Here is a 13781-nt window from a genome sequence, read left to right on the forward strand (position 1 = left end):
AGGGTCTTGTCCCCGCAGCTGGAAAATTATCAGGGGCAGCTTAGGTACGAGAACCAACAGTGCAAACGCTCTGTGCTCGTCATTAAAAGAAGAGGACTCTACTCGGGTCCCGGTAATTTTTGCAGGCACAAAAATTAAGCCACAACACACCTGCTTCTTCAGAACACCCGGGAGGGCCTGGTGGTGGTGCGGGGTTCAAGGAGGCAGCCTTTTGGCGCCAAATTATGGGCCACGATCCAAGCGAGCTTGCTTACATCTCCCGAGATGGCAACGGGAAAGCGTTAAAACGCAACGTATAGATTGACTAGAGAAGACCACACGTTGGGAGAGACAGATAAAACTCCCACCCACTTCAATTTCAAAACAAACACGGACTGGATTCTTTAAACAATCTTTCGATTCTATAAAGATGCGGGAAAAAGTAAGATTAAACGAGGGCTCTTGAAAACCAGGATTTTAACCACAAAGTCATCCAGAACTGCGGGAAACGCGCGCTGCCTTCTGTGTCTCCCGTACCTTTACTCGCCAGCCAACCAACATTCATAAACGAATAACGCGTTTAAGCTCAAACGAATCCTCCTCGCCTGGCCCTAGAGCAGAGAATGCTTCCCAACGTGGATTTATATCCTACAATCCAGTGGAAGTGGAGAGAATTTGACAGGGAAGGAGGTGACCCCTCTAACATGGCTTGATTCCGTCCTTCAAGCCTCTCGTTTCTAAGCACAGATGAGATTGCGCGGTTAGAGAGCGACCTTAAGCACTCGCCATTGGGTCTTAGGATCGCACTCAACCGATTTAGGAAGGCTTCCTTCAGAATAGGGCTGCAGGTAGAGGATGGCACCACTGCTCCTTGAAAAGAAGCTACACTCACGGGGCAAATTTCTCTGCCCAGTTACATCGTTTCCTTGCTAGGAGGTTCGAGGCGTTCAGCAGGAGTTGTTTCAGAGCAAGTGTGCCATCTACTCGCGAGTAAATTTTGCACCAAGGAATTGTGTTTGTTTTGTTTTGTTTTGTTTTGTTTGCCACCTTGGACTATTTAGCCAGAGGGGAATCCGCAACAAATAATGGCTTAAATTCGAATTCACTCCAGGTCCAGAAAGGTAACGGCTTGGAGCCCGCGTCGATTTCAGTGGAATGCTCTTTTCACAAGATGAAAAAAAAAGGAAGGGAGGGGAGGGAGGGAGGGGGAAATCGAGAGAAACTGGCCTGGATCCTGCTTCCGAACCTCCGAGGCTGACAGCCCGGCCACTCCGTTTCTCATTACCGGAGTGGAAACAGTTTAACCTCGCATGTAAAGGGGCTGGTGGAGAATATAGCCGCTGCGCTCTCTTCGGACGTGTTTGTTTAACATACGGAATATTTGGAATAGTCTCTCTCTGTGTGTGTTTCTCTCGAGGCGGCGGCGGAGTTTTTGAAACCGAAGTGACACGACTGGTGTAAACATACTTTCTCCTAACTGCTCTCCTGATTGAATAATGGCGCTGCGGAGCCGCTCCAAAAACTGGGAATTCTCCCGCGACCTGCGCTTCGGTTTTATTACATCCCTCCTCGGGTTCCCGTCTCTTTAACAAGTCCGCTTTTTGCCCCCTGCCTGCCTCAACCCCCCCCCCCACGCCAGCGCCGCCAACGGCGCTTTAAATTAAAATAAAATAAAATATTTCCGAGATATGGAGGGAATACCCTCGCTTCCTCCCAACCCCTGCCCTTGCTAGCTAGGATCTGCAAGCGATTAGCAATGAAGCCTGAAGTTTACGAAGCCTCGTTTGAAGGAGAAAAAAAAAGTGTGTGGGGGGGGGAGAAAAAAAAGAGGTTTTATTTGGAGGGGGGGCATTCTTTCCCAGAGAAAGTTCTAACTGCCAAGAGACTTGCGGAGCAAGAGAATAACCCCCTCCCCATAAAAAAGTACACGATCAATCGTCGCAGAAAACGTTTCCCTAAATATCTGGTCGTTTTGAGTGGCTCCAGGAGATATTCAAGACCGTATAAAGAGAGGCCGCAGCGGCATCCAAGCAGGGAAGGCACGCCATCCTTCACGGATCCTTCGTGGGCAAATTTAGGAAAACAATCGGGTTGGGTTGGCGGGGTGTCCCTGAGTGGCATTCTGGCTCCTCACTTCTGAACGCTGCACAGCGCCGATCCTAAGAGTGCAGAGAGATCCAAAGTACATCCGCCCCAGCACAGCGCCCAAGAGGAAGCGTTGAGCTTCCTCAGTTTTAAGACCTTCAGGACAGACCCTTTTCTCGGTCCCATCGTCCTCAAAGGGATGTTTAGTGAGGACCGCAGAGAGCGTCCCCCCTACACACCTTTTTTAAAAAAAAAAAAAATTGGCCGTGGAACTCCATTCCACCAGAGGCTGGGCCTGGCTGCTCCCTATTCTTTCTCTGCAGGCAGACCTTTGCGAACCGAATGGATTGGGGGCGAAAAAAGCTTTGAATGGGAATGGGGCACTTTATGGATTTATAAATGTACTTTAAAAATGTTTTTAAATTGTTTTCAGGTAACCACTTTATTATTATTATTATCATTATTATTATTATTATTATTATTATTATTATTATTATTATTATTATTATTATTATTATTATTATTATTATTATTATTATTATTACTACTACTACTACTACTACTACTACTACTACTACTACTACTACTATTACTACTACTACTACTACTACTACTACAGTGTCCTGGCCTCGAAGATAGAAGATCGTTTGACTCTACAGAATTTACCTAAACGTTGACTTACCACTCGATGGGACTAGCAACAAGATATTGCTTTATAGTATTAATTGTATTTTAATATTTAGCTTCTTGTGATCATGGATTTTACGGCCGTTTTGTAAGCCGCCCGGCGGTCCTTGCATGGGTAGAAAAGCGGAATATAAATGAAACAAATACTACATAAATACAGTTAAGAACCGGTCTCATTGACACCAGCACTTCTTAAGGATACTTCGGCATTCCTGATCCCCGGCCGTTCTGCGTGTAGTTTCGGTCCTGAGCTTCCTTCTTTCGTTCCTCCTGTGTAATGCTATCCACTTTTAGTCAGAAACAAGGTAGAAATTGCAGGCGCGCATGTGTATGGCAGTAGCGCTCAGTGTTCTCCGCCTACTAAGTGCCTTCACCGGCAGTAAGGAGGCATAAAGATGAGATCCATCGATCCATCCATCCATCCATCAATCGCCGTGTTGGAATCACACGGATTCCCGTGGAAAACCCTTGTCTGAAGCGTGAGAGGTGCTCTTACTTGGCCTGAAAAATCGTGTAAGATTGGAGTGCCCGAATCCTTCGGCTGAAAGAGAACGCATTTTGCGGAACGAATTCGCAGCCAATGGGAAAGGCTCGGAATAAGAGTTGCCTGTCTAAACCAAACCCACCCACTTGCCAGAAGAGTCCCTCTTTTTTGGGGGGAGGGGGAGAGGATTTTATTTAGTAGGACGTTGCCTCAAGCCAGAGTCACCTTAAATGATGGAGAAACTCATCGCGGTTCTTGAGTCCAGCCCTGTTTGGATCCTGGACTGGGCGGAGCGCCCTGCTCTAAGCAACCTGATTGCTTCGGTTTTTTAGCCCCTGTGTGGCTTTGAGGTACCAAGAGGAGGAGCTTCTTTCCTCCGAAGCCCGTCCCAGTCACTCGAGGAGGCCGAAGCCCGTCCCCGGTGAGTGTGCAGCGGTTCAAATCCAGCCTCGGCCACTCAGATCCACTTCTACCCCCTCCCCCTTGCTGGCGCGCTGCGGGATCCTAAGGCTTCCGGAGGGACCGAACCGCCCGTGGCAGGTGACCGCTGCCCCCCCCCCAACAGCTCCCCGCGTCTCTCGGCTTCAGGACTGTGGCGCTGAAGTCAAACCAAAGGCATGGGTTCCTAAACCCTCTCCACCCCCCCCCCGCGGGGAAAAGGTCAAGTCTGTGTCTCACTTCAAGCGGGGGCACAGAGCAGCAAACCTTTGGTCAAAGCCGAGAGCAGCCACACACACACACACCCCCGGAAGAAAGGAACAGACCGATCCTCTGGCTCCTGCTTCCGTAGCGGAACCCCCCCCCCCCTCCGCCTTCTGCAAAGCCGGTCCAAGCTTTTGAAAAGAAATCCACAGAAGCGGTGAGGATAATAACGGCGATTGATTAACGAACTAATTAGCCGCACCTTTTCAGTATACCTGCCATAGACGCACCTGGAGCAGCTCCCCGAGAGCAAAAGGCAACCTCGCTTGGGGGGGGAGAGGGGGTCCATCGGGAGTGCAAGGGGGAGTGGAGGAAGCCTTCGAGCACGTGACCGCCGGATCCCGCGTGGAAACCCCCCCCACGCCCTCCATGCTCCCCCGCCCTCGTGGCCAATTCTCCTCTCTTTATTTAGAGCCCCGCTTTCTGGCTCATCCTGACTCCGCAACACACCGCATCAAATGACGTCACTAAGTCAATCATATTGCATTCAGCGGGTCTTCCAAACAGGGGAAAAAGTTGGGGCAGGCGTGCCACCGCCATAGGCGGCTGCTCAGATCATGTTCCCCCTTCAGGTTTCCTGAGAAGGACATCAGAAGTGGGATCGGGCGCCAATCCCGTTGAGAACAGGATTCGGAGTTCGGTAGAATCAGCCCTTCAAGGGTTTCGACTTCTTGTGTAAGATGTTGGTTTAATTTTCGTAAGGGGAAAAGGACCTTTTTTAATCCTTCCTGCACCCACAACTACACGCACACGCGAAAACAAGAGGAAGGACACTTAATGCGGGTTATCGCCCTCGGAACAACTCTGTATCGTCTTCATGACGCGGTGGCCGGGCTGAGTGTGGTGGAGGCAGCACTCCTGCACTCACCGGAGAGGGAGCTGTCTTGAACCCGGCCAGATTTACTCCTGAGTCGACAGGCTGAGGAGTATCTATAGAGCGGCGCTGGAAAGGTGGATGTCAACAAAATGTGGCTGTCATCTCCGACCCATTTGCTCTGTGGGCAAAGTGCAGTTATTCTCCTCGCATGCCTGACCTAGAGGGATGATGATGATGATGACCCCCCCCCCGCCCAGGGCTTCGACCCTCTTGTCCTTCAGGCTTTCTTGCTGCCTCCTTACAGAAGGCGCGCCCTTGCTTTCCCCCGGTTCATGAGGGCCTCTTCTCGGGCTGAATGGTAGGGACAGACCCCGTCGAGCGAGGTTGCCTGAAATAACACAACGGCGCTTACCTCCAAGGAGACTGCGCACCTGGGGAAAGAGGAGGCTGGAACTCCTTTGAGGAGAAAGACGACCAGCATCTCATCCGCGCCTCTTGCCGGGCCGAAGCACATCCCGGTGCTTCGGCAGTAACAGCACTGAGAAGATCATGATGATGGCACAGACCCTAGAACGAAGGGCCGTGCGGGACCTACCGAATGGACCCTGTACAACCACCGGGTCTTTTTTAGCCAGCTGCCCTGGCCTCGGGGATGACCCCTAGAAGGTACTTCCCAGCCGGCCTCCTGGCTCCCTTCCCACCGCAGTTTGGACCAACTGGATAGGATGATGCTAGGGAAGCAGGACCTAGCGCGAAGTGCGCAGCCCGGCACCGCCCATGTTTCCCTAGTAATGTTTCCCTAGTAAAGCTCATTTTTTGGTTCGGTTCATTTCATTACATTTTCAGGCCAATGCTCTCAAGGTACGACAGCCCTGCGAGGTAGGTCAGGCTAAGAGAACAAGGTGCTCCGGCGCGTTTCCTCGTCTTGCAGACCTCGACTACAGAGAAGGTCGCAAGTCCCGGCTCTAACCACTGCAGCACGCTGCCCGCCCGCCTTAGCCCCTTACGGAGAAGGGACCAGACCGCCCAAAAGGCGACCGGAGCCCCGTCAAAGCGACGGAGGCAAAGGACTTCACTGCGAGGTCCGGTCCCTGCCCGGCTTAAGGCCCGAGGCAGGTGGAGAAGGCGCTGTAGCCGCCCAGGATTCGCCTCCTCCCCCCCCCCCCAGCCCCTGGGAGGGACGCTCCCGAAACAAACCACGCCAGGGAGCTGCCCGGGGGAGGTGGCCTCTTTCAATCTGCCTCAGCATCTCCTGGCTCAAGCTCCCCAGGCACGGACGAGCACACGCACCGCTTGGTCTGGGTCCTTCGGCCTTTGCCTCCATCGGTCCTGGCCGTGTTCTGTGGGGCCCGGATTCCGAGCAAATCCTGCCTACTGACACCCAGGCAGAACTCTGGCATCTCGAGCGCCCCCCCCCCCCTTTGCCAAGGCTCTCCTCCTTGTTCCGTCTGGAGCCTCCGCTCAAAGAAGGAAAGGCAACCGGGCCCTCTCCCAGCTAGCCTCCTAAGATATAGTGGATCTGCCACCACCCTTATTCCCATCCAGTCTCATCATCAGCGCCAGCAGCAGCGGCGGCGGCACATACATTCACCCAAACAGGTTCTCCGGAAGAAGCAGCAATTGGTTAAAGCTGTGGAATTAGCATTGCTCTCTCTCTCTCTCTCTCTCTCTCTCTCTCTCTTGCTCTCTCTCTCTGTGTGTGTGTGTGTATGTGTGTGTAGGAAATAAATAGGAGGAAGGGTGCGACAGACAGATGGATGGCTAGACGGACGAACAGACATACATACAAAGATGGACGAACAAACGTACAGACAGACAGACGGACAGATGGACGGACAGATGGACAGCTGGATGGACAGACAGACAGACATGGACTGAGAGACAGGCAGACGGATGGATGGATGGACAGTTTACATTAGAATCTCTGGTTCTGAAGAGCTTGGGATGTAGATCAGTTTTCTTTGCATCAAGTGCAGACTGCCTTCTACCAAATTATTGCTCTCGTCTTGGAGGAGAAAAATGTTGCACCAACAACCCATTCCTGGATGTGATCATATGGATATGGGAACCATTAGTTTCCATTGGTGTTTGTTTCTAAATCACTTGCAAAGCTAGGTGGCTGAATACCACAGTTTCTTCCCTTATTCTGCTCTTAAGGAGTACCTAAAATGGTCTGTTTGCACCTCTGTAATCAAGGTGACAGCTTTTTGCCACTGTTCTGTTCCTGATGCAGTCTGAAAATTCTGCTTGTCGCCATGAGGAGGAGAATGACAGTGAGGATATTCTGGGTTCCAGTCAGCCACCCATGTCTCAGTTCCCACTGAGCCACTTTGGACGCTTAGGTATTTTTAAAATTTGTTTTTCTACTATTGAAAATTTTTGGGAGTGAAACAGATAGAGTTCTTGACATGAAAGATTTTCCCATCTGGTCTCTGTGATCAGGTAAACTGGTGACTTAACAGATGGACGGATGGACAGATGGACGTACTGTCTGCCTGTCCATCCGTCTGTCGGTCCATCTTTCTGTCTGTCTGTCCATCCATGTGTCTGTTTCCATCCATATGCCTGTTCAACCAACCATCTGTCTGTGTGTATTTCTGTCTGTCCACCTGTCCACCCTTCTGTCTGTCTGTATTTCCGTCCGTCCATCCAAGCATCCATTCATCTTTCCAACAGTCAGTCCATCCATCTGCCTGTCTGTCTGTCTTTTTGTCTACTTGTCTGTCTGTCCCTGTGTGTCCCTCTGTTCGTCCATCTGTCTGACTGTCTCTCAGTCTGTCTCTCCGTCCGTCCATCCATCCATCTGTCTGTCTATCTGTCTGTCCATCCATCTACCTGTCTTTCTGTCTGTCCGTTCATGTCTGTCCGCCCATCTGTCCGTCCGTCCATTTGTTGTTCGTTCGTTTGGTTCGTCCCTCTGTCCATCTGTCTGTCTGTCCATCCATCTATCTATCTCGCTGTACGTCCACCCTTCTCTCTGTCACTAAATTTGGAAATAACTATTTCACTCCATCTAAAACTCTCTAGGCACACCCCCATCACTTAGGTATTTTAAAATTTTGCTTTAGTGCAATTGAAAACTTTTGGAAGTGAAAGAGATAGAGTTCTTGACATGGAAGATCTTCCCAATTGGTCCCAGTGATCAGGTAAAGGCATATGTTCAGAGGAAGTTGTCTGTCTTTCCATCCGTTTGTCCATCCATTTGTCTGTCTGTTCATCCATCTGTCCATCTGTTTGCCTGTCTGTCCGTCCACCCATCTGTCTGTCTGTCTCTCCGTCCATCCATCCATTTGTCAGTTGGTCCATTGGTTAGTCCATCTGTCTGTCCATTTGTCTGTTGGTCGGTCAGTCCATCTGTCTGTCTGTCTGCCAGTCCATCTGTCTGTCCATTTGTTCGTCTGTTCATCCATCTGTTCATCTGTCTGATCGTCTGGCCGTCCAACCTTCCATCTCTGTGTCTGCCTGTCTGCCTGTCTGCCAATCTGTCCAATTGTCTGTCTGTCCATCTGTCTGTCTATGCGTCCATCTATCTGTCTGAATTTCTGTTTGTCCATACCTCTATCTGGCTGTCTGTCTATCCGTTTGTTTGTCTGTCTGTGGACAGACAAACTGACAGATGGATGGATGGATGGACAGACTTACAGATGAATGGATGGACAGAAAGGCAGACAGGGACAGATGGAAGGACTGCCAGACAGACAGACAGACAGACTGATAGACAGACATACAGACAAATGGATAAAGGGATGGAATGACATACAAACAGACAGACAGAGAGATGGGTGGATGGACGGAGAGACAGACAGAGGAATGGAGGGATGGAGACAGACAGATAGGTGGACTAATGAACAGACAGACAGGCAGATGGATATATGAATGGAAAGATGGATGGACGGACAGACAGGTAGACGGACAGATGGAAAGACAGGTGGATGGATGGAGGGATGGACAGACCAACAGACTGACAGATAGATGAACAGAGAGAGGGACAGAAAGACAAATGGATGGATGGACAGACAGACTGATGGACAGACAGTAAGATGGACGGATGGACAGACAGAGCTAAAGATGTACTGTTAATCCATCCATCTGTCTTTCTGTCCGTCCGTCCGTCCGTCCCTCCCTCCCTCCCTCCATCCCTCCATCCCTCCATCCATCTGTCTGTCCCTCTATCCATCCATCTGTCCATTTGTTGGTTGAAACAGATGGACAGAAAGAAATACAGACAGACGGATAGACAGCAGACAGACAGACTGATGGACGGATGGACGAATAGATGAATGGATGGATGGACAGAGCTAAAGATGGACCATCTGTCCATCCATCCATCTATCTATTTCTGTCTGTCCATCCATCTGTCCATCTGTCTTTCTGTCTCTCCATCCATCTGTCCATCTGTCCATTTGTACATTTCTCAGTCGGTTCATATGTATGTACGTTTATCTGTTTGTCCGTGTCTCTGTGTATACGTCTGTCCCTCTATCCTTCTCTCTGTCTGATCATCCATCTGTACGTCTGCCCATCCCTCTGTTGATCTGTCCTCTTCATCCATCTATCAGTGAGTCCATCCATCTCTCCGTCCATCTGTCCATCGGTCCATCTGTTCCACTGACTGTCTGATTGTCTGTCTATATGTCTGAGATATGGAGGAAGGAAGGAAGAAAGTAATTGAGGGAGGGAGGGAGAAATGAAAGAATCAATCTAAGATACAGCACTCTGGAAATAACCTTTTCCTTCATTCTAAAATACATTTTAAAGGATCTGTTCAGTCTTGTCTCCTACCCTATCTATCTATCTATCTATCTATCTATCTATCTATCTATCTATCTATCTATCTATCTATCTATCTATCTATCTATCTATCTATCTATCTGTCTGTCTGTCTGTCTGTCTGTCTGTCTGTCTGTCTGTCTGTCTGTCTGATTTTTTACTCCCATATTTTCTCCCACTCTGAATGTGGATAAATTTGTGCATTGTGGTATTTTTTGTAAGAAGAAGCTGGCATGTGCATTTTCCTCATCCATGATTTGACCTTAAACCAAATCTGGATCCCACCCATTGTTCATAATACATACGCCCTACAGTTTACATCATAGTCTCTGGCTCTGAAGAGCAGGGGACGTAGATCAGAGACTCCAGTTTTCTTTGCATCAGCTTTATTGCAGTTGAGTCTTTGCGTAGCAATGAAGACTTCCTCTGAACATATGCTTTTACCTGATCACTGGGACCAGATGGGAAGATCCTCCATGTCAAGAACTCTGTCTGTTTCACTTCCTACAGTTTTCAATAGTAGTAAAACAAATTTTAAAAATACCTAAGTGGCGGGTGTGTGCCTACAGAGTTTTAGACTGAGGGAAAATGTTACTTCTAGATTAGTGCTGTACGTTAGATTCCTTCCTTCCTTCCTTCCTTCCTTCCTTCCTTCCTTCCTTCCTTCCTTCCTTCCTTCCTTCCTTCCTTCCTTCCTTCCTTCCTTCCTTCCTTCCTTCCTTCCTTCCTTCCTTACTTACTTACTTACTTACTTACTTACTTACTTACTTACTTACTTACTTACTTACTCCATATCTCTGATAGACAGACAGACAGACATGCAGTCAGTCAGAGAGACAGACAGACAGACAGAAAGATGGAGGGTCCGACAGACAGACTCATGTACAGACAGACAAAGATGGAGAGAAAGACAGTCAGACAGAAATGGACGGATGGACAGACAAGCGGACAGATTGACATGGACAGATGGAGGGAAAGGCGGACAGAAAGACAGACGGGCGGAAGGACAAACAGGTGGACGGAGGGATAGAGAGACATACAGACAGACAGATAGACAGACGGATGGATGGACGGACAGATGAGGAAGGACAGACAGAGAGACGGACAGATGGACGGACAGAGAGGATGGACAGATGGAAGGAAAGAGAGTCAGACAGATGGAAGGACAGATGGACAGAGCTAGAGGACAGATGGACAGACAGACTGACAGATGGATGGATTGACTGAGAGACAGATGAACGGACGGATGGACAGATGGATGGACGGACAGACACATGGTAGTAAAACAAAATTTAAAAATACCTAAGTGGCAGGGGTGTGTGTGTGGAAAGTGGCTGAAAGGTGACTGAGATATGGGTGGCTGACTCAAAACCTGAATATCCTCATTTTATTCTGCAACATTTTGTTGCAGCTCTCATGGTGACAAGCAGAATTTTCAGACTGCATCAGGAACAGAACAGTGGCAAAAAGCTGTCACCTTGAATACAGAGGTGCAAACAGACCATTTTAGGTACTCCTTAAGAGCAGAATAAGGGAAGAAAGTGTGGTATTCAGCCACCTAGCTTTGCAAGTGATTTGGAAGCGAACACCAATGGAAGCTAATGGCTCCCATATCCACATAATCACACCCAGGAATGGGTTGTTGGTGGAACATTTTTCTCCTCCAGAACAAGAGCAACAATTTGGTAGAAGGCAGTCTGCACCGGGTCCCTGTGCATGACCTTCGATGTGCCATCAACAAATTAATCAACCTTCCCTAAGGACAAGATCCGGTATAGTGATATGGAGAGAGTGTGAAACCAGGACTTGGGCGACCTGGGCTCTAATCCCTGTTTGACCATGGACACTCTTGGGGGGGGGGGGCAGCAAGCAATTTAAAACCTCTTGGATCTTGCATACCTCTAAAATCATATTAGGATCACCATAAGTTGGACTTGGAAGCAACTCAGTGGCACATAACACTCACACACGTCTGAAACTTAAAACTATAATGATGGCTTTCACGTGACTTCTGCTGCATTCAGCCTTTCCACAATCACTTCTAGTTTTAGAGAGTTTTAGGCTGATTGAACAGGTTATTTCCAGATTTAGTGCAGTATCTTAGATTCCTTCCTTCCTTCCTTCCTTCCTTCCTTCCTTCCTTCCTTCCTTCCTTCCTTCCTTCCTTCCTTCCTTCCTTCCTTCCTTCCTTCCTTCCTTCCTTCCCCCATATCTGAGATTGCAAACCACCTGCCTGATTTCATGTCAGTGGTCATACAAGCAAAGGAGGCCAGTGCTAGGTTTTGGAGAGCACGCTGATATGTCTCATAGCAGCCTGCTTTATGGATTCTTCCCAAGCTATGAAAAGGGGAAGAGTATAATTAAGAGCAGACAAAAATGTATTGTGCTGTGCAGCATCTAAAGCATCATTCCTCCTCCCCTCCCCTCAATCAATGTGAGCCTTATAAACATCATTTTTACAATATATTGTTCTATAAAAAAAATTTCTGTGCTAAAATCCATCATTGCCTTGTAACTCACCCATAATGGGAACAGGGTGCCCTTGGAGTGTTTGTAATCAAGCCGACTGAGTTATCGGGCTGCTGTGCATAAACGTGAATATGCATGAGCTGGTTTTATAAGGCTGCAGATGTTTCTCCTGCAGATCTGGGCCTCTTTCGCTCTCCAGCCTTTTCGAAGACATCCTGTACAGCAGTCAAATAATCCGAAGATTTAAATGTCCCCATGCAGCTGTTTAGTTGATGGATTGTAATGAACTCAGTGGTTCCTTTGGAGTCATTATGGTTGATCAGGTCAAATACCGGCTTTTCAAAGAGTCTCTAAACACAAAGGCCAGAATCCAATGCTCAGGTACACTTAAAAAAAACACAACATATCAAATCCAGCATGCCCAGTTAGGGCCAAAATCTGTCTGATTTCGACTGGATTTAAGAGTGCTCAACAGCACAATCCTGTATATGTGTACTCAAAAGTAACTAAAAATTCCTCTGAGCTCAATCATGGTTAAACCCAGGCAAGGAGGTGGAAAACTTCATCCTGAATCTCCCAAACAGAAGCTGTACACCCTGATCCAGGAAGAAAGAGACCTTGTTTCCACACGTGCTGCTATTACTTATTGCTATTGCTATTGCTTGTTGCTTTTCTATAGAAAACTTGTATCTAACCTTCTTATGGAAACAAATCTCTATGTTCATCCCGCTGCACTGAAATGATGATACATCATCCTTTTTTTATGTCTGTAGAGATACATATTGCTGTAATATTACGTGTGTTACACACACGGCAGGTTGAGTGTGACAAGAGGTGAACTGGACTTGAAGGGTTTGCTTAGAACTGGGTTTTTTAAAAAATTTGGTTTTAAATTACATCCTGCCTCCTTGCTCTGAAATGCAAAGGAGCTTAATAAGATTTAAATACAGATTTCTTTCTTTAAAAAAAAGCCTGATAAAAACACTTAAAAGGTTATCATTGTTTGATTGCGCTTATACAGTAACATGAAAACACTGAAGAACTGATAACAGTTCCAAAGACATCCAATCAGAGAAAAGGAAGAAAAGTTAAAGGAATACAGCAAAACATAAAGAGAAGCTGGTTGTTGTGGGTTTTTCGGGCTCTTTGGCCGTGTTCTGAAGGTTGTTCTTCCTGACGTTTCGCCAGTCTCTGTGGCCAGCATCTTCAGAGGACAGCACTCTGTGCTCTGGAAGCCTCTGTACTTAGAACAGCAATTCAGTTACTCAAACACTGACTGAAAAGAAGAGGAAGAGGAGGAAATTGGCTAGCTGACATGAAGGAGAGGGCCAGTTTAGATTCTGGGGAAGGAGGTCCAAAGCTTTGAAGCAACCAGTCGAAAGGCCCTCTCTTATGTCACCATCAGGCTCACCCGTGATGGTTTTGGAAAGAAGAAACATCTCACTGATTTCTTGTTGTGGGCAGGTCTGGAGGGGAGAATTACAGTCTTTCAGATAGCCTGCATCCAAACCATGTAGGGCTTTATATGTAATAACTCACACATTGAATTGTGCTCCCAAACAGACTGGTAATGTGTGGAGCCATTATACAGAGGAAGCATCTGAAACTAAGTTCCACTGAAATCACAGTTCAGAAGAGGACTGTTCTCCTCCATGGAATGAGTGCTCCTTTAGATGTTGTTGGACTGCAGTCCTTATCAGTCTGAGTGGATAGTCTGAGTGGATACAGCCAATGGAGAAGGATGATGAGTACTGCACAAGTTCCTCAGTACTAGTCTAGGATACAGGG

The 13781-nt window shown here is 47.9% G+C and overlaps 1 pseudogene; it reads left to right on the forward strand.

The window, feature by feature from the left end:
* Positions 1–7216: 7216 nt before the first annotated feature.
* Positions 7217–9826, forward strand: LOC144587150 (uncharacterized; annotated as a pseudogene).
* Positions 9827–13781: the final 3955 nt, after the last annotated feature.

The sequence above is a fragment of the Pogona vitticeps genome, chromosome 1, assembly GCF_051106095.1.
Source record: "Pogona vitticeps strain Pit_001003342236 chromosome 1, PviZW2.1, whole genome shotgun sequence".
In the NCBI taxonomy this organism is placed as follows: domain Eukaryota; kingdom Metazoa; phylum Chordata; class Lepidosauria; order Squamata; family Agamidae; genus Pogona; species Pogona vitticeps.